We start from the raw sequence: 21,002 nt of genomic DNA on the forward strand, positions 1-21,002 counted from the left end.
AAAATGGAGTTTCAGACGTGGAAAGATTCCACAGGACTGTAAACGAAAAGCTAAGAGTTATTAATGCAGAATCTAGTATAGAAGACGAACAAACTAAATTTGAAACTATCCTTTACACATATAACCATAAAAACTAAACATCTAACGACAAACAGAACACCAGCAGATATCTTTATTTACGCAGGCACACCTCTTTATAATACACAAGCTAACAAAGCAAAACAAATTGATAAATTAAATGAAAATAGGAACGATTTTGAAATAAATACACAGTATAAACAAGCCCCTTTAGTTAGATCGAAAACGACAACACCCTTTAAGAAAACAGGTGAAATTACACAAGTTGACGACAAACATTATATTGAAACAAACCGAGGTACACAAACAACACACTACAATTCGAAATTCAAAAGGAAAAAGAAAACTCATCTAAGTAAATATACTAATTAATTTCAGAGATCCCAACATTACTATTTCTACTCTTATCAATGGTACACTCGACGCATAATCAAAGCATTGAAATTAATCCCATAAAGGCACCTAATGGATATATTGTATTTAAAACAGGAACCATAGATTTACCCTCAGATTTCGAATATCATTATTTAACTGTAAATTTAACCAACATACAAACCACTTACAACAACTTGGTTGAGCAGTCAGAACCATATAAGAACATAGTCCACATTCAGTATTTAGTCGAAAAATTAAATCGCGAAATGAACGGCATAAAAAAAATAATAAAGAGAAATAAGAGAGGACTTATTAACATAATAGACACAGCACATAAATATCTTTTCGGCACCTTAGACCAATACGATAAAGAAGAACTTGAACAAAAAATTGATAGTCTATCAGCAAATAGCGCCCAAAATAATGAACTTAATCATATCATTGAAGCAGTCAACAAAAATATAGAACTCCTAAATAATCTTACTATTCAACAGGATGCAGACAAAAAATTAAATATACTAGTGTTCAACTTAGAGCATTTTACAGAATACATAGAAGACATAGAGTAAGGAATGCAGTTGACAAGACTAGGAATATTTAATCCAAAACTTTTAAACCATCAAGAAATATTTAACATAAATACAGTGTAAACATTAGGAATATTTTCAATAAGCCCGCTCCTCGTCTCAGTGAATTTCCCCGATAACCGAATTTGGGCACACTAAAAGGGTATAATACGCTAAGGCGAGGTACGGGCACACTCTCTTGAATATAGTCAATAAGACCGCATGTGCACTTAATTTGAAAATAAATAAAATCCGGAAATATAAAATCAATCCCAAGGGATTAATTACTTTAAAAAGTAGAGAGTTTACAAATCAGGTGTGGAGTTTGCCCTAAAGAACGTATTTTCATGAAATACACCGAAATTATTAAATTAAACAAAACCGCATTGTTTGAGTTGCTAGCGGCCAAGGAAGTACCTTGCGACAAAGAAGCGTCAATTTACCAATTGCGAGCATTGGTAAAACAAGTCATGGCACAGAATCAGTCTGGAGAGAGTGATGTACCCGAAGAGCAGGCAGTCAGCCCAGCAGTGTCTGCAAATGTGCTTGCCGGACAACTTGTGGATGTTGGTCCGGAGCCTCTTATTGAGCAGCGCGGCGTGGGAAACATTGAGCAGCCAAGTACACCGGATCAAGTGGGTGCTAACCAGTCGCCGACGATGTCTCGTGAGACCTCTGTAGGACCAGACGCGAACGTGCATGTTCGTGAAAGCGCACAAGCGAGCGAAACCGACGAATTGTCTTCGATTCTTAGTAGCATCGAATTGTATACAGCACGTAAAAACCTGGCGGAGCTAAAAACACGTGTTATGGAGCTGGAGGAGAACTTAGGCGGACCGGAATATAATTGCCGCATGAACTTAAAAGATGTCGAAACTACTGTACCTAAATTCTCTGGTGATGGTGATCTGTCCATTCACGTATGGATTCGTGAGCTGGAGAAAGCAGCAAGAGTGTATGTACTGAGTGATGCCCAATGTTGGTCGTTGGGCAACCGACTGCTGGAGGGATCTGCTAAAGCATACATGACATATGAAAAAACTACAACCTGGAGCGAGCTGAAGGATGCCCTTGTGAAGGTATTTGGCCTACAAATGACAAACTACGAGATTGCTAACCAGATGAGGAAGCGCTCAATTGGCAAAGGAGAGTCACTCTTGCAGTATTTCATCATTATGCGAAATATTGCTCAGCAGGGCAATTTTGAAGACACCGATGTGGTCAAATACATTGTTGACGGACTACAAGATCGAACCGGATTGTCAGCTCCTTTGTATTATTGTACTTCTCTGAATGAATTGCGAGAGAAGATGATGCGTTTTCAATCAGTTCAGCCACCAGCCAAAAACTACGTTCGTCAGGCTCGTCAGACTTCAGACCGTTTGCAGGCCATTACGCCTGCTGCAAAGGATAAGAGATGTTTCAATTGCCGCCAGATTGGTCACTTAATGTTTGACTGTCCACGCCCGGAGAGACCAAAAGGAAGTTGCTATCGGTGCTTCAAAGTGGGCCATCAGTACCGGAATTGTCCAATGCGAACCCAGATCGCCGCCATGAGCTCTAGTGAAGACCCGGACACCATTGATGATTAGTCATTTATTCAATTAGTAAGTTTAAGAATATCTTGTAAAGAGGGATGCACTGATGTTAATAATATTTTTGCCCTATTAGATTCCGGAAGTCCAGTAAGTTTTGCCAGTAGAGCGTTGATGCCGCATTTAGATTGCGATAAATTAGTTAAAAGTTCTTTTCATGGACTAAGCGGTGGCTCTATTCTGACTTTTGGAACAGTCAAATGTTTAGTTTTGTTTTGCAAAAAATATTATGAAATTCAATTTTTAGTTATTCCCGATAATATTATGCCGACGCAACTACTTCTTGGTAGAGACGCCTTGAATAAAATAGGTCTTAAGTTCTCATTGATTGAAAATGTAAGAAAGTATGAAAAGAATTCTGCATCATTAAAGAGTACCATTGCTTTTGTTTACAAATCCTTCTGTGCATCCCTGTTTACTAAATATCCTAAGCATAATACCATTAGTAATAACACCACTGATCTAGATAATAATTGTAATAACCCTAATGTAAACACGAATGCATCCCCGTTTCGAGAATGGCTAACAGAGTTGCAAACTGTTTGTGCAACGCTGTCAGACACCGGGAATACTACTGTTGGCAGTGAATTTGGATTAGGCGCGATGCGTGAGTGCCGAGACATTGTGCATGAGCATTACATTGACCGATTTTCAATTAATTACGGGTTGCCTAAATATATGATGAGAATATGCCTGACAGATACAACACCATTTCATAGTAGTCCTAGAAGGTTATCATATTATGAAAGAGGAATCGTTTCTAAAACGGTTAGTGAGTTGTTAGCCAATAATGTAATCCGACCAAGCAACTCCCCCTATGCGTCCGCCATCGTCCTAGTGCGAAAAAAGGATGGCAATATACGAATGTGCGTTGATTATCGAGGTTTAAATAAGAAGACTATGAGGGATAATTTTCCATTGCCTTTGATAGAAGATTGCCTAGAATACCTGGAGAGCAAGACCGTTTTCTCCGTCATAGATTTGAAAAGTGGCTTTTACCATGTAGGCATGGAAGAGGATTCAATTAAATACACAGCATTCGTTACACCCGATGGGCAGTTCGAATATCTGAGAATGCCTTTTGGTCTAAAGAACGGACCAGCTGTATTTCAGAGATTTATATCGAACATACTTAGTGATATGATTAGAGATCGAGAACTTGTAGTATATATGGACGACATTATTCTTGCCACCCGCACCGTAGATCAGCATCTTAAGTTGTTAGCAAAACTGTTAGATCGTTTTATTCAGTACAATTTAGAGCTCAATTTGAAGAAAAGCATTTTCCTACAGAAGAGCATAGATTATTTAGGATATGAAGTCAGTGAAAAGGGAATTTTACCAAATAATACACATTTAAAAGCTATTCAAGAATACCCAGAACCACTTAACAGCAAAGCGTTACACTCGTGCTTAGGCTTATTCTCTTATTTTCGCAAATTTGTTCCGAATTTCTCCAGCATAGCTAAACCGTTAACTGAGTTGCTTAAACAAGGTGGTCGTTGGAATTGGAAAACTTTGATTATACCATTGCTCACAGACCCGGTTCAAACATGGGCCATGTAGATGCGTTAAGTCGGCAAACCGAGTTGTTAGAGAATATTGTAGAAGGTGATTTTGATCCTTGCGATTTATTAGTGAAGAGAGACCAGAATGCCCCAATTGAACCTTGTGAACCGCATATTACTTTTGAGGAAAGTTGCGTTAAACCGTGTGAGTCTGGTAGAGATTTGACCAAGCTGTGTGCCATTCAAGATGATAGTTGCGTTGAATCATGTGAGTTAGTTAAACCGCCTGAGTTTGAAAGCGATTTTATAAAACCGTGTGAGATAGACCCGTGTGAGATAAAACCGTTTGAGACAAAACCGTGTGAGATAGACCTGTGTGAGAAAAACCCGTGTGAGAAAAACCCGTGTAAGATAGACCCGTTTGAGAAAAACCCGTGTAAGATAGACCCGTTTGAGAAAAACCCGTGTAAGATAGACCCGTGTGAGATAAACCCGTGTAAAATAGAACCATGTGCTCCTTTAGGGAAGAATTATTTAGGACCGTTTGGGACAAACCCGTGTGTTCATTTAGCGAAGAGTTGTTTCAGACCGTGTGAGCTATGTTTAGAAAGAAGTCGGCTAAAACTGGTTAAGAATAAACCTTGCGTTTCTTTAAATGAAAGTTCTGTTGATCCGAGATTGAGTAACCAAATCGAAAGAAGTGACCAGCTCGATCGAAATGAGTCGGCAAACCTGGTTGGTGTAGTGGGTGCGTCTCCGCAAGATGTTGATTTATTATTGCAATCAGAACAAATAAGAGATCCGGATATCCGTAAACTAAGAGAAAAGTTAGAAAAAGCCAATGATGTTGGATTTGAGTTAATAGATGGTATAGTGTACAAAAGAAATGCTAAGGAAAGACTGTGTTTGTATGCACCGGCTCGCATGCAATTGGAATTAATAAGAAGGTGTCACGAGAAACTAGGTCACTTAGGCGTTGAGAAATGTGCAAACAATTTGAAAGAAAAGTACTGGTTCGCATTAATGAATCCAAAGGTTGAGTCGTTTATAAAAGATTGTCTGCCGTGTATTCTACATAGTGTTCCAAGAACTATACATAATAGAACCTTGCATAGTATTCCGAAAAGTCCGATTCCATTTGATACTATCCATGTTGACCACTTAGGTCCCTTACCGAGTGTTACATCAAAAAGAAAGCACCTTTTGGTAGTGATTGACGCATTTACAAAGTTTGTCAAATTGTATCCCGTAAATTCCACTAGTACCAAAGAAGTAACCGCCGCGTTAGAAAAATATTTTGATTATTATAGCCGACCAAGAAGAGTTATATCCGACAGAGGTACGTGTTTTACGTCGTTTGAGTTTGCTGAGTTTGTAGAAAATCGAAATATTGACCACATTAAAGTAGCGACTGCTGCCCCTCAAGCCAATGGGCAGGTCGAACGTGTGAACCGTGTGTTGACCCCAATGTTGGGAAAGCTGTCAGAACCTTTAGCCCAAGCCGATTGGTATAAATTAGTTAATCGTGTCGAGTTCGCTATTAATAACTCAGTGCAGTGTAGTACCGGTAAAACTCCGTTAATGTTGTTGTTTGGTTGCGATCAGCGAGGCCCCTTAGTAGACGAATTAACCGAGTATCTTGACGAGAAATTTAGTTCAGAAAACCCCTGTAACCTTGAGGCCACTAGGCAAGAGGCAAGTGCGAAAATTCAATTATCGCAGGAGCACAATGAAAAGCGGTACGCCTTAAGGCATAGGGCACCATTATCCTATAGAGTCAATGATTTTGTTGCCATTCGCAATGTAGATGTCGCTCCCGGGTCGTGCAAAAAGTTCGCTCCTAAATACCGTGGTCCTTATAAAATAAATCGAGTTCTTCCAAATGACCGTTACGAAGTCACCGATATTGACGATTGTCAACTTACTCAATTGCCCTACAAAGGTATCTTAGAATCAGCCCGACTCAAGCCGTGGATGCATGCGTGTGATAAAACTGTAAGTTTCTGTTTGTAATATGTATCTGATAAGCAGTATTTATATGTATATTGTATGTATTGTATATATGTATATTGTATGTTGTATGTTTGTTGAATTGTATGATCGAGGTCGATCAAATGTCAGGATTGGCCGAATGTAAACATTAGGAATATTTTCAATAAGCCCGCTCCTCGTCTCAGTGAATTTCCCCGATAACCGAATTTGGGCACACTAAAAGGGTATAATACGCTAAGGCGAGGTACGGGCACACTCTCTTGAATATAGTCAATAAGACCGCATGTGCACTTAATTTGAAAATAAATAAAATCCGGAAATATAAAATCAATCCCAAGGGATTAATTACTTTAAAAAGTAGAGAGTTTACAACAGAAAAACTTTTTAACATAAAAACATCTACTTGGTTAAAATCAGACACAAATGAAATATTAATAATTTCGAAAATATCTGGACAAATATCTAAAACATCGCTATTAAAAATTATATCCTATCCAGATGAAAATAACTTTAACAGAAAATATTCAAGAAACTTACTATATTCTGGTTTTTAATTAATAAAAGAATTTTATTTATTTGTATGTATATACGTATATATAATTAAATATCTGGTCTTTCAAAGGACAAAAAAGAATATGGTTTGTCCGAGTTAATTGAATAATGAAGTTCATTGAATGAAAACTTAAAACTGATGTACAAGATCGGGTGACTATATCATATAGCTCCCATAGGAACGATCGTGCGAAAACAGTGACTTTTGTTAATAACTTCGTTACTTTTAACGTGATTGTTTTCAAATTAAACATTTCTTAATTTAATATATCTGTTAATGACTGTGCCGAATTTGATAAAGATCGGGTGACTATATCATATAGCTCCCATAGGAACGATCGGTAGAAAATAGTGACTTTGATCAATATCGTCGTTATTTTCTATGATTGTAGGCCTTTCATTCGCAAACATAAGCCTTTTTAGATAAAACGTTCTAACACATTGATGGCTAATAGGTAAGGAAAGAGTTACCAAAAAAGTTACAAGGGTATACAAACTTTAACGAGGTCGAAGTTAGCCCCGGCCCTCTGGTTTTTAATTAATAAAAGAATTGGATTTATTTGTATGTATATATGTATATATAATTAAATATCTGTTCTTTCAAAGGACAAAAAGAATATGGTTTGTCCGAGTTAAAAGGGGGTCTTTATTCATTGAATGAAAACTTAAAACTGATGTACAAAAATGTCTAAGAGTAATATTTATAGGCGAAATTTGTGAGCCCTTCCGTTGCGTGATTGATATTAATGCTATTTGATTGGCCTGAATTTTAATGTTGAAATAGCGTCTCACGCTTCTGATCTTTAGGGGGACAATTATTATTGCAAGTTAATGAATAAAACGCATTTTATTGGCCTGTGTTTTAATTATGAGTTTGCGGGAGCAATTGTTGTTGCAAGTGTCCAACTGTTTATGAAAACGGATGTTTACTTTAACGTTTAAAATTTTAGAGGCGAAAAATTTATATGTTATTAGGTATTGAGGATATTTGGATATATGACTCCCCCCATCCTAAAGAAAATAGCCTGTCCTCAGGCGGATACATTGGGATATAGCGAGGGATTTTTCTCAGCTGTATAGATTGGAGTATGGATTGTTATTTTATCGAAAATGCTTAATTATTAATTTTTGTGGCATTGCCTTAAACTTATAGATTAAGTATGTGATCAAACTTATTATAGTAAGTACAAAAGTGGTTAAAGTAATGTACTGTAGTGTAATGTAATGTACAAAAGTGGATATGTAACGTAATGTAATGTAGTGTAGAGTAATGTAATGTAATGTAATGTTTGAAATACAGTATAATTTTCTCTTTTATTTGGATAAACGAGATAGGGTCTAGCCTGGAGATGTTGTCTGTTACTTAATTGCTTTGGCTATAGTCAACCAATAAATTAATTATTGGTATTTCGTTTAATTGTAAGTCACAATCGAAAATTGTTATTATGTTATTGCCTTTTATTAGTAAGTCAATTCCATGTTACAATTATGTTTGGTTCAATGTAATTAGTTTGAAAATTCTTATATGTTTAATGTATTTAGAAGTGGTTGGGATTTGATTTAAAATGCCTATTATACATTCATTAGTTTCTATTTGTTTTGTATTTTTATTGAACAAAGTGTCGTTGTCAAAATAGTATTTTTCGTATGAATTCTCTGTCAAAATATTTTTATTTATATCTGGATAAGGAAGTATCTCAAAGATAGGGGTTTTTATTATTTCTTGGGAATGTTTGAAATTATAAATATTTCGTTTGAATTTGGTTTAAGCCAGGTGGATGTTTTCGTATTCAGTAGATTTTCCGAAATAACATGACTTAAGCTATTATGTTTTAAAAGTTTTGGGTTGAAAATTCATAGTCTAGTGAGCTGCATGCTCATTTCTATGTCTTCATTGCAGGGTTAGGCACCCATATATAGGAATATATCCGCCACTCCATCCACTCACACCACTAAATTTCCCACTCCAATCACCCACATATCTTGACCCCCCTTGAGTCTAGAAAACAGCGGATGTTTACTACAACCGAGACTAAACAAAAATCCTATAAACAAACGCTTAATACCAAAAATCAATAAGCCAATAAAAATCCAGATCCTTTGTCACCAGATCAAAAGCTCCCAATACTAATATAGAAAGCTTTTTAACCGAACTTTAATCATATCATAATTGTTTAAGAATAAACATCGTGTTCATCTGAAATGGCTTCACCAAATCAGATTGAACAAAGAAACATACAAAACATACAAGAAAAATAAGTCATAAAGATTCCAAAAACAAAAATAGCTGACACAAATTCATATTTCAAGTATGGCTCAAAAAACCAAACAAAACATGGATCCACACTCTGTGGAAAACACTTAAGATTGTAACAGCGGCGCGGTATCAAGTAACCGACGCTGAGCATGAAATATAAACTATTTTCAACCCCCTAAAAACGTGGGTCATTAGAATAAGATATTTTTAAGAACAATTGTCGCCATAGAGTCTAAGAATTCTTTTATATACACATACGTTTGTTAATAAAATCAGTTCATATTTTGAATTCAACGAATGAAGATTGGGTTATTCTTCTCCTCCGGAATCCCTATTCATTTTGGTCCTTCGAGAAAAAAGGAACTCTGTAGTTTTCCCCCACCAGTGGTAAGAGACTCAGAGAGTGAATCAGCTCCTTAAGAGTTTGAGATCTTATGCAAGTGTAAACGCTAAGACCAGCTAAAGGTAGCAAAATAAATAACTCTTGTTTTCCCCCACCAGTGGTAAGAGACAGAGTATAAAATAAGAGCAAAATATTATTGCTTAATAAATTAAAAGTGCGTGCGTTCGAATTTTAAGGCAGTTTGGCTAGCGGAGCAACTGTAGTAATTTCGGCGGCGGAGTGTTTTTGTGTGTGGCGTATTCGAAGCCCTACCAGAGGGCCAGGGCTAACTTCGACCACGTCGAAGTTTGTATACCCTTGTAACTTTTTTGCTAACTCTTTTCTTACCTATCAGCCATCAATGTGGAAGAACGTTTTATCTAAAAAGGCTTATGTTTGCGAAAGAATGGACCACAATCTTAGCATAGGAAATAACTAAGACATTGATCAATGTGACTGTTTTCCACCGATCGTTCGGAGCTATTTCATATAGTCACCCGACCTTGATCAAATTTATAGGTATAATAAACTCTAATATTAAGTATCACGATAATAGCACTGTACACGCCACCGGGTGAACAGCAGTGAGCGGTGAGGAGTGAGGAGGGTTTTTTGATCCTCGGCATCTACGGTCACACCAGGAGGAGTGACTTGGTTTTTCCAATGGGCATCGCCATTCAATCTAATCCGAGTTTTTCACCCGAACACCCGTTCCTTCTCTTCAGAATTTTCTATCTCGAAATTTGTATACTTTTAACCCGAAACATTTCGTGTGTGTCGGCCACCTGTGCATTTAATAAAGCATAAGTTTTTTAACCGAAGTTATCGCGCGTTATTAATTCATCCCTCGCTCACCCAGAAGAAATTGGCACCAGCCAACCACTTGTAATTTATTTGGATCCTTCCGCCCCTCCACGAACATTGGTCCTTCGAGCCGGATATCCTTCCGCTCCTACAGCTTGCATCGGCGGAATTCCTGATAAGTACAAAATTTCATTATTCATTTCATTTACATACTACTAAAAGTGTGAGGTTTTCCCGCTTCTCCGTAGCGACCTACACACTTTTACATATTGTATGTACATACCTGACCTGTTCCAAGGTTACATGGTAGTTCCTAATCCTTAGCGTGATTGTCCAACGTTCTCGTTTTACATTCCACGATTATCCATTTTTATTTATGTTTTTTTCCTCGTACTTGTCCAAATCCACCTTTTTTTTTTACACATGCATTCACATGTACATGTTATTTCCACAGCTGTTTGCCAAATCCGCGTAAAAATTTAAAAAACAAAAAAAAATATTAAAGTGTTATAAAAAAATAGGGAAAAATAATAATCAAAGTGTTCACCGCGTTTTCTTATGTGTTGGAATAATTATTTTTAATGCCAAACTTAACGTATGCACCGCGATTTCTTGCGCGTTCGAATTAGGTGCGAAATTAATTTCCTCACGCGCGTCTCTGGAAACCGGTGCACTTGCTTACATACGTACATACATGCTTACATAGTCATACATTGCACATACATATGTACATATCCACAACACATAATACATTTTGGTGTCGCGCATTGATTTAACACAACCCCACATCCAATTAAATTACAATTACTTACGTTTTTTTTTTGTTGTTGTGAACAACGCGTGTGCATACATATCTATATACTCCCCTGTGTACTTATGCATGTACATACGTACATACATAGATCAAAGCATTTGTCCATATGCATTGATCGTTTGTTTTGTTTGCCTTCGCGCACAACACTCGCGGTGTGTAAAAGCGTTCTTTTGTTCTTGGTTTTTCCGCACAACCACATAAAAATTTATTAACATAATTAAACAACAAAATCAAAAACCAAGTATATAAACAGCGGCCGACAGCTGTTTTCGGAGTAGTGGTGACACGTGAGTCGAGTCGTGATATCGATAGGCGGCTCAAGCGCGCCAAATTCAAATCACATTATTTCCGATTCTCCTTTTTCGCCTAATTATATATCCGCCCATATTTATAAAATAATACATATAAATTTTTTCCAGCACTATCGTGCCCACATTTATATATCCGTCCATATTTATAAATTATTTATATAATTTTTCCGGCCAACTTTTGCGCTCATATATGTATCCGCCCATATTTATAAATAAATACATATATATTTTTTCCAGCACTATCGGGTCCATATTTATATATCCGCCCATATTTATAAATGAATACATATATATTTTTCCAGCACTATCGGGCCCATATTTATATATCCGTTCATATTTAAAAATTATACATATATTTTTTCCGGCCAGTCTTTTGCGCTCATATATATATCCGCCCATATTTCCAAATAAATACATATATATATTTTTTTCCAGCACTATCGGGCCCATATTTATATATCCGTCCATATTTATAAATTATATATACAATTTTTTCCGGCCATTATTTTGCGCACATATATATATCCAGATCCAGATTTATATAAAAACGTATTTTTTATCCTATACATCTTTATTTATATATTTCATCCGTGTTTTGTTTTATACGTACTCCCAAATCCATATAAACTTGTTTTGTAATCATTTCGCTTCGTCTACGTGTAATTTTCAATCCGCATTCGTGCGTTCGTATATTATTCCGCATCTATCCCCATTAAAGGGGCTTCGTTTCCGAGCCACACGCCAGAAAATTCTCCCGCAATCCTGCGATGCACAGTGAGAAAGTTCTTGCGTCCCCATACAGTCCACTTCTCACTTCCAAAATAAAAAAAAAGGGACGCGCACAAACGCGGTGTTCGTCGGTAAGGTCGTTCCCTGAGTATGTCCACGGAGCCGTCCAACAGTCTTTCGTCTCCCTCTGCAACTCCGGAGAAGGTTCGGCCTCCGACAACTCCGGTGACCGTGAAGCGTACGGATATTTCGCGCAAGTTCTCGTTAGTTCGCAGCCGCAGCGAATCCCCAAGGTCCCGTCCGTCTTCGTCCAGCTTACCTGAGGGTCGCAGATTCTCGGTTAAAGACTCGAGTGAACACAAAGGTCGTTCCAAGCTTTCAACCCAGACCCAGATTCCGCACGTTGTTGTGACGCACTGTTCTGACGCTCCCGTCACCCGATCCGTATCACAACAGCGTAGAGAACACTCCAGAATGTCCCTCTCCGATTTCGTTCTAGCGTGCGACGCATTGACTCTGTTTGAAGCTCGCGAGAGTGAAGCTCTAACGTCTGAAGTGCCCTTGTTTTCCATTAAAATGCACTTAGAGCAGCTCAAATCCCTTTGGTCAACTGTCGAGATGGAATACTCCCGTTGTCACAAGGCCTTGACAACCCAAGCCGACGAGGAAAGCTTGGCAAACATAAGCCACATCAAGGCGAAGCACGAATCCGCTTACGCGGCGTATGTGCGATGCGGGACGTTGTTCGGAGAACGCATCGAACAGCTCTCGGCACAGATGACGACTCTTAGGCGTCAGCCAACCGCTCCGTCGGGGCCACCGGGGCATAGAGTTCCTCCGTGTGAGGTAGAGACATTTGATGGCGACAGCCTAGCATGGCCCACATTCCGCGATTTGTTCGCCGCCATTTATATCGCCAATCCGTATTTGTCACAAGTGGAGAAGCTCTATCACATGAACGCCAAGACGCGAGGGGAAGCCAGAACCATCGTGGCTAAGTCCCCCTGACGAATGAGGGTTTCCAGGCCGCGTGGGAGAACCTCACCGCACGGTACGAAAATAGCCGTCTGCTTGTCATGACTCAAGCCAGACAACTCCTTCAGATTCCCGCGGTGGCACAAGAGTCGGGCAAATCCTTGCGAGAGCTGCAGACCGCGTTTCAAGGGTGTCTTACCGCACTTGAGCGTTCGGGTGTTAGTACTGAGAATTGGGATGTCTTACTTATCGCCATCTGCACTAGTAAATTGCCGAAGGCCACAATCCTCCTGTGGGAGCAATCAGTGCCCAATAAGACTGTCGTCTCAACGTGGTCCGATTTGAACCAATTTCTTACCGATCGGTATCGTGTCCTGGATGCCACCGAAGAACATAAGTCGGCCCCAAGTGTCCAAGCCATCCCCATTGGTCCCCGCAAATCCTCTGCAACGATGAAGGTCCAAACGTTTCCAGCGAAAGCTCAGCTCAAACCGGCGTCTTGCAAGCTGTGCCATCGGGAGAATCACCCAATACGGCTCTGCCCTAGTTGTCTTGATATGCCTGTTCAGAGGCGGCTGGAAACCATTAGACAGCAGGGACTTTGTCTGAACTGTTTTGCCCGCGGTCATCAAGTGAAGGGCTGCTCCAGTGCGCATAATTGCCATACCTGCAAGGAACGTCATCATACGCTGTTGCATCCTAGTGATGTGTCCGTGCCCTCGCCGTCCGCTGCGCAAGTCCCACCATCCAGCGCCACAGAGCGTCCGTCCACGAGCAACCAGCTCACAAATGCTCAAAGTTATTTTGCATCTACCCCAGGCAGAGGCCTTTTAGGCACTGCGATTGTCACTCTGCACCATCGCGGTGTGGATCATCATATTCGGGCGTTGATCGACTCGGGGGCCGATTCAACTTTTCTCTCCGAGCGTGTCTTCAGCATGGTGCAGCCCCCTTCTACCCAGTAGACGCCGCGGTTACTGGCATGGGCCAGAGTGATGGAGGCTGCGCCGACAAGGTGTGTCTGCTAATGCTGTCTCCCCCGTGTGGAAGATTGAACAAGATTGAGGTCTCCGCCCTGGTCGTATCCAAATTGTCAGGGGCCATTCCAACAGCTCCATTCCTTAATAAGGTTCCGACGCAGTGCCTCGATCGCCCCCTGGCTGACCCGTACTACAACAAGCCCGCGCCTATTGACATGATTATCGGTGTAGACCTGTTTCCCCACATACTCGGAGAACGAATCAAAAAGGATATTGGTGATTTCGTCGGGCTAGAAACCATCTTTGGATGGGTTCTGTGTGGGGCTCACTCCTGACCCTCCGTTGTCTCGATCCGTTTTCGCGGCACAGACGCGAGTTAGTCCCGAAGCATAACTTGATGTACTCCTCACCAAGTTTTGGGAGGTGGAAGACCTTCCCGCAAAGCCGGAAAAGGAGGATGACGCATTCTGGGAGCGGAACTTCCAGGAGACCACCCAAAGTTGAAAGGACGGCCGATATGTTGTGTCCCTACCGTTCAAAGGTCCGAATAGCGTTGACTTGGGCCACTCAAGACCGATCGCGCTGGCTCAATTCCTGCGGAATGAAGCACGCCTTCTCAAGGATCCCGTCCTAAAAACGCAGTACGATGCCATTATTCAAGAGTACGAGGAATTGGGTCATATGATTCGGGTGACGCCGCCTCAAGATATGAAAAACTTCTATCTCCCCCATCATGCGGTGTTTAAGCCCGATAGCACCACCACTAAGGTACGCGTGGTATTTATCGCGTCGAGCCCCTCCACACAAGGCGTCAGCCTCAACGGCGGTTCTTTCAATTCGTTTTCAACGCCGACATAACGCAGATGTATCGACAAATCCAAATCGACCCCAGGCATACCCCCTTTCAGCGGATCCTCTACCGAGACCGATGCGGCAATATTCAGGATTACGAGTTACAAACTGTCACGTTTGGGGTTAACTGCGCGCCATTCTTGGCGATCATAGACTAATCCACTCCCCCTACGTAATTTCTTTCGTTACAGTTCGTTCAGCTCGCCCCTTCATAGCGACATGGCCCCCACGCGCCTGCCGCACCACCGCAGCAATGAGCTCCATAGGGCACGAACGTGTACCGATGCCGGGTCTGTCGGGGGGTTCATGCACTCCGGCAGTGTCAGCGCTTCCTGAACCTCCGAGGGGAAAAGCGGCTTCGGGCGGTGCTTATCAATATGTATTGTCCCAATTGCTTGGCACACGAGCATTCATCCGACGCGTGCCGGACTCGCCATGGTTGCCGACGATGCGGGCAAAGGCACCATAGCCTGCTCCACATGGCCGACCAACCGCCGAGACAACGTGACTCCGCCCGGCGTCGCAGCCAATCACCCCCTCCGGGCGTGCTGCACCCCCGCTACAACCCCGTTCCCGATCATCGTTCGACCGCTCCGCTTCCCCAGAAGGCGCACCCGAGATTTCTCTATCCTCCCTGCTCCACGCCAGGGCGACGACTGTCCTGCCATCCGCAGTCCTCCGGTTGGGCAATGGCTCGAAATCCTTCGAGACCCGCGTCCTTCTCGATGCGTGTGCGGCTGAGAGCCGCATCAATCTCTCCTTTGCCCGGTCCCTGGGGTTAGCTGTGACCAAGGTCGGGGTCGACCAAGCCTGTACGGCCGTCCTCGAGTCGAGGTCCGACAAGACGTTCCGACGGAACGTTATATTCCGGGTCGAAGAGGACTTGCTCATCCGCACTCCCATCCGGGAAGTGGCGACGCCGGTCCGGGAGAAGTTCGCCACCCTGATCCTGGCCGATTCCTATTTCTATCGGCCGGCGTCGGTATCCGTGGTGCTCGGGGCAGACCTCTATCCTGATGTCATCCAACCAGGCTGTGTGCCCGGTCATAGCGGAACTCCCGCAGCCCAGAGCACCGTGTAGGGATGGGTCGTCTCCGGCTCCTGTGGGATCTAGGCGCTCCAGGACGTTGCCGTCCCCCATCCTTTATATGTCCAGGGTGGCAATTGCAACATGTTGCAAGGGGGGCGGTATGTTCACGCCACCGGGTGAACAGCAGTGAGCGGCGAAGAGCAGTGAGCGGTGAGGAGTGAGGAGGGTTTTTTGATCCTCGGCATCTACGGTCACACCAGGAGGAGTGACTTGGTTTTTCCAATGGGCATCGCCATTCAATCTAATCCGAGTTTTTCACCCGAACACCCGTTCCTTCTCTTCAGAATTTTCTATCTCGAAATTTGTATACTTTTAACCCGAAACATTTCGTGTGTGTCGGCCACCTGTGCATTTAATAAAGCATAAGTTTTTTAACCGAAGTTATCGCGCGTTATTAATTCATCCCTCGCTCACCCAGAAGAAATTGGCACCAGCCAACCACTTGTAATTTATTTGGATCCTTCCGCCCCTCCACGAACAAGCACAGAAAATAACAAAGTTATTGAGAAAAGTCACTTTTCGTGACTTTGGGGTTTGTATGGGAGCTATATGATATAGTGGTCCGATCCGGCTGAATCCGAGATATACAACCCTTGCAGTATATACAAGCCTACGTGCAAAATTTCAGCTCTGTAGCTCTTACGGTCTAGGAGGAGTTTGCGTTGATCCAGACGGACGGACGAACTCGTCTCGTCGTGCTGATCAAGAATATATATACTTTGTATGGTCGCAGATGCTTCGTTCTATGCGTTGCACATTTCTGACCAAAATTAATATACCCTTTTTGCAAGGGTATAAATATCGAAAGTTAAAAAAAAAACATCCTCGCCTATATATACACTATAGGCGGTTACAAGTCGACTGGCAACAGGAAGCAGATCAACGAGGCAGTTGAAGTCGGCAACAAGAAGCAGATGAACGACGCATTTGCAAGGCAACAAGATAGTTGCAAGGAAGAGGCTACTGAAGAACAAGGCACCGGTACCGCCTGAGCCCATAGGCCCTGGACATCAGCAGCTGACAACGAGCGTGAAAGGCAGGCTGTCTTTTACGCCTTCGAGGGAGCATCAGCGTGCCAAACGGCGACGACCAGCTGATGCGGGAAAAACAAAAAAAAGCAGTTGCAGGTTAGAAATAAAAAAAAAATAATATTTATACATCCATATATTCTAAGATACAAATTGTGAAATTGAGCGGAGCCTTATCTGCCCGATAGCAGCATAGCCTGTAAAGCTATGCAAAACATTAGGTATGAAGATCACTGCGATGATCGAGTAGGGAAGTTAAAAAATAATACCCAAAATTGGTGATACAAAAAAAAAAATAACTAACAAAATTTTTAAGAAAGTTACCCGTTGAAAAGTCAAGACCAAAAAAGAAAATATATAAAAAAAGGAAAAATTTTCCATATACTTAAGTAAATACATATTAACAAAAATAAATAAATATATTGTCACATACATATACAGACACCATATAAAATGTTCCCTATTAAAACTGAAAAATTGTTAGCGAAGCAGTACGTAAAAAAAAGCAGTTGCAGGTTAGAAATAAAAAAAAAAATAATATTTATACATCCATATATTCTAAGATACAAATTGTGAAATTGAGCGGAGCCTTATCTGCCCGATAGCAGCATAGCCTGTAAAGCTATGCAAAACATTAGGTATGAAGATCACTGCGATGATCGAGTAGGGAAGTTAAAAAATAATACCCAAAATTGGTGATACAAAAAAAAAAAATAACTAATGTAAGATTCCAATTATTTACAAAGTCTGTTAAATGCTCATGTATATACCGAAACCGGTATTGTAGTATCGATTGTGAGTAATAAGTATCGATTTTTAGTAATAAGTATCGATTGTTAGTAATAAGTATCGATTGTTATCGATAAGTCCTCGATAGGTTGAGAGACGGCGCTTCTCTTCTCTTCCGGCGACGCAACGAGCAAGTTGCATCTGCGCAGAAAAACCAAAGATAAAATCCAGGAAATACAAATTAATCGTTATCTTATTTTCCCAATAAATAGGTGTTTACAACTCAGAAGTGGGATGACCACCCGAAAGGATACATATTTCGGGACACGGCGCGCCACACGTTCCACATCTAGGACGGCCGCCTCCACGCCCACCGCTGCTGGTGCACCCACTGCTGTGACTACCGCTGCAGTACCGACGGCCACAGGAGCCGCCGCTGCTGCGCCTGTCGCTGCAGTACCGAGAGCCGCTGTGCCAACTGCCGCCACACTCGCCCCTGCCGGGCCAACTGCTGACATGCTCGCCTCCGCCGGGCCAACTGCTGCTATACGAGCCCCAGCTGGGCTAACTGATGCCACATTCGCCCCTGCTGGGCCAACCGCTGCGACACTCGCCCCCTGCCGGGCCAACTGCTGACATGCTCGCCCCTGCCGGGCCCGCCGCTGCTGGGCCAACCGCCGCCATACGAGCCCCTGCTGGGCTAACTGATGCCACCTCCGCCCCTGCTGGGCCAACCGCTGCGACACTCGCCCCTGCCGGGCCAACTGCTGACATGCTCGCCCCTGCCGGGCCCACCGCTGCTGGGCCAACCGCCGCCATACGAGCCCCTGCTGGGCTAACTGATGCCACCTCCGCCCCTGCTGGGCCAACTGCTGACATGCTCGCCCCCGCCGGGCCAACTGCTGCTATACGAGCCCCTGCTGGGCTAACTGATGCCACCTCCGCCACTGCTTGGCCAACCGCTGCGACACTCGCCCCTGCCGGGCCAACTGCTGACATGCTTGCCCCTGCTGGGCCAACTGCCGCCATACGAGCCCCAGCTGGGCTAACTGATGCCACCTCCGCCCCTGCTGACATGCTCGCCCCCGCCGGGCCAACTGCTGCTATACGAGCCCCTGCTGGGCTAACTGATGCCACCTCCGACCCTGCTGGGCCAACCGCTGCCACACCCGCCCCTGCTGGACCACCCGCTGCCACCACTGTGCCCGCTGCCGCCATTGCACCCGTTGCCGCCATTGCACCCGTTGCCGCCATTGTGCCCGCCGCCGCCATTGCGCCCACCGCCGCCATTGCACCCGCTGCCGCCGCTGTGCCCGCCGCCTCTGCTGTGCCAACCACCGCTGCCGCTGCTGTGCCCGCCGCCTCTACACCCGCTGCCGCTGCTGTAACCGCCGCCACTGCTGTACCCGCCGCCGCTGCCGCCTCTGCACCCGCTGCCACTGCTGTACCCGCCGCCACTGCTGTGCCCACCACCGCTGCCGCTGCTGTGCCCGCCGCCTCTGCACCCGCTCAGTGTCAGCGCAAGGGAATTACAATCGGTCACGATTTTGAACGGGATGAACTTAAGGTATGTCTCAAAACGTTTCAAGGAATACACTATAGCTAACGTCTCTAGCTCATAACTGTGTAGTTTCGATTCAGCGGCGGAGGCCATCTTAGAGAAGTAGGACACTGGGTGTAATTTACCGTCTGTTTGTTTCTGGAGGAGCACTGCTCCGAAACCAATTGAACTAGCATCGCAGTGTAACTCTGTTTCAGACTTCGGGTTGTAAATAGATAACACGGGGGGATTCGATTAATTTCAACTTCAGTGTTCGGAAAGCTTCAAGGCATTCATCGGAGAAGACATAAGAGGTATCTTTTCTTAACAATCGGGACAGCGGACACGCAATCTTAGCGAAACCTGATACAAATCGGCGGAAGTATGAGAATAGGCCTAGGCAACGCTCTAATTCCTTGCTATCCCTTGGAATGGGCAAATCCCGTATCGCCTGAATATGAGCTGGTTTAGGCGTGATACCGGCGGAATTGGCTAGGTAGCCCAAGTACTCTAGTTCCCTATACGCAAAACGGCATTTCGTCAGCTTCAGGCATAACCCGTTCACTCTTAACACATACAATATTTCCTTCAGAATCTCAAGGTGGGTTTCAAAGTCATGCGACGCGACTAGAATGTCGTCCATATATATCACCAGTTGACCTCGGTTTATAAATTCCTTAAGGACAAAATAAACGAACCTAGCGAACACGGAAGGGCCATTACAAAGTCCGAAGGGCATGCGTACATATTCAAACTGGCCATCAGGGGTTACAAAGGCAGTATATTTGATTGAGTCTGGGTGCATTTTCACATGGTGGAAACCGTTCTTCAAGTCCAAGATAGTGAAGAATGATTTGCCACCCAGATGTTCAATGCAATCATCTAACAGAGGAATCGGAAAATGATCTCGAACTGTAATTTTGTTCAACGGGCGGTAATCTACACACTTCCTTAGGGTGTTGTCCTTTTTGCGTACAGGGACAATCGCGACAGCGTAAGGGGAACTACTGTGGCGAATAATGCCAGCTTTCAAGAGATCGTCACAAATCTCACGCACCTCGATGCGTTCGTGGTGCGAAAGACGGCGGGGGCGGCAGAAAATCGGAGTTTGGCTAGTCAATTCTATTTTCATCTCATAGTTCATGGGCTTGATTAAATCTGGATCAACTTGTACATACGACGTGGAAATAATAGACTTAAGGGCTGCGGTTTGCTCTTCCCGTAACGCGGGCTCTATATCAAAGTTTAATTCACTGACAGCAGGGAGCTCAATGGCATTTATCGCCATAAGTGCATCGTTCAATGTTTCCGAAGGTACAGCAGAAGTTTTCGGAAGGGGAGAATCAGACAACAATTCGGCAGATACAATCTCATTCCTATCATACGGCAGTATCACTCTCTCTTTCATAAATATGTCAAAGGACTTCAGAACAGCAGTAAGATTTGGATTTATACATTCAGTCGGTTTATTCATGAGTATCAACGATTCTTTTTCATATTTCAGTTCCTTCAGTTTACAGAGTCTAATATTAATTTTATACAGAAGATCTCTACCTATAATCATTGGCAGTTCGGTTGCTTGGTTCGTCAGGACTTCAAACGTATGTATTGTATGTGTGTTGCGGAGGCGAACCCTACACTGGACTTGGCCTAAGGACAGAAGTTGGCTATTTCCTAAACCACGGCAGTTCAATGTACGGGGGCTAAGACGGCAGTTGGAGGGGACTTCAGATTGACGGATAAAACTCTTTGGACTGCCCGAATCAAGGAGAGCAAACATATCTATAAATCTCCTATCTTGCACTTCATCACAAACAAAAGCAACACTCACGAGTTGTAAATGGT

Source organism: Drosophila tropicalis, unplaced genomic scaffold, assembly GCF_018151085.1.
Source record: "Drosophila tropicalis isolate 14030-0801.00 unplaced genomic scaffold, ASM1815108v1 contig_820, whole genome shotgun sequence".
Lineage (NCBI taxonomy): Eukaryota > Metazoa > Arthropoda > Insecta > Diptera > Drosophilidae > Drosophila > Drosophila tropicalis.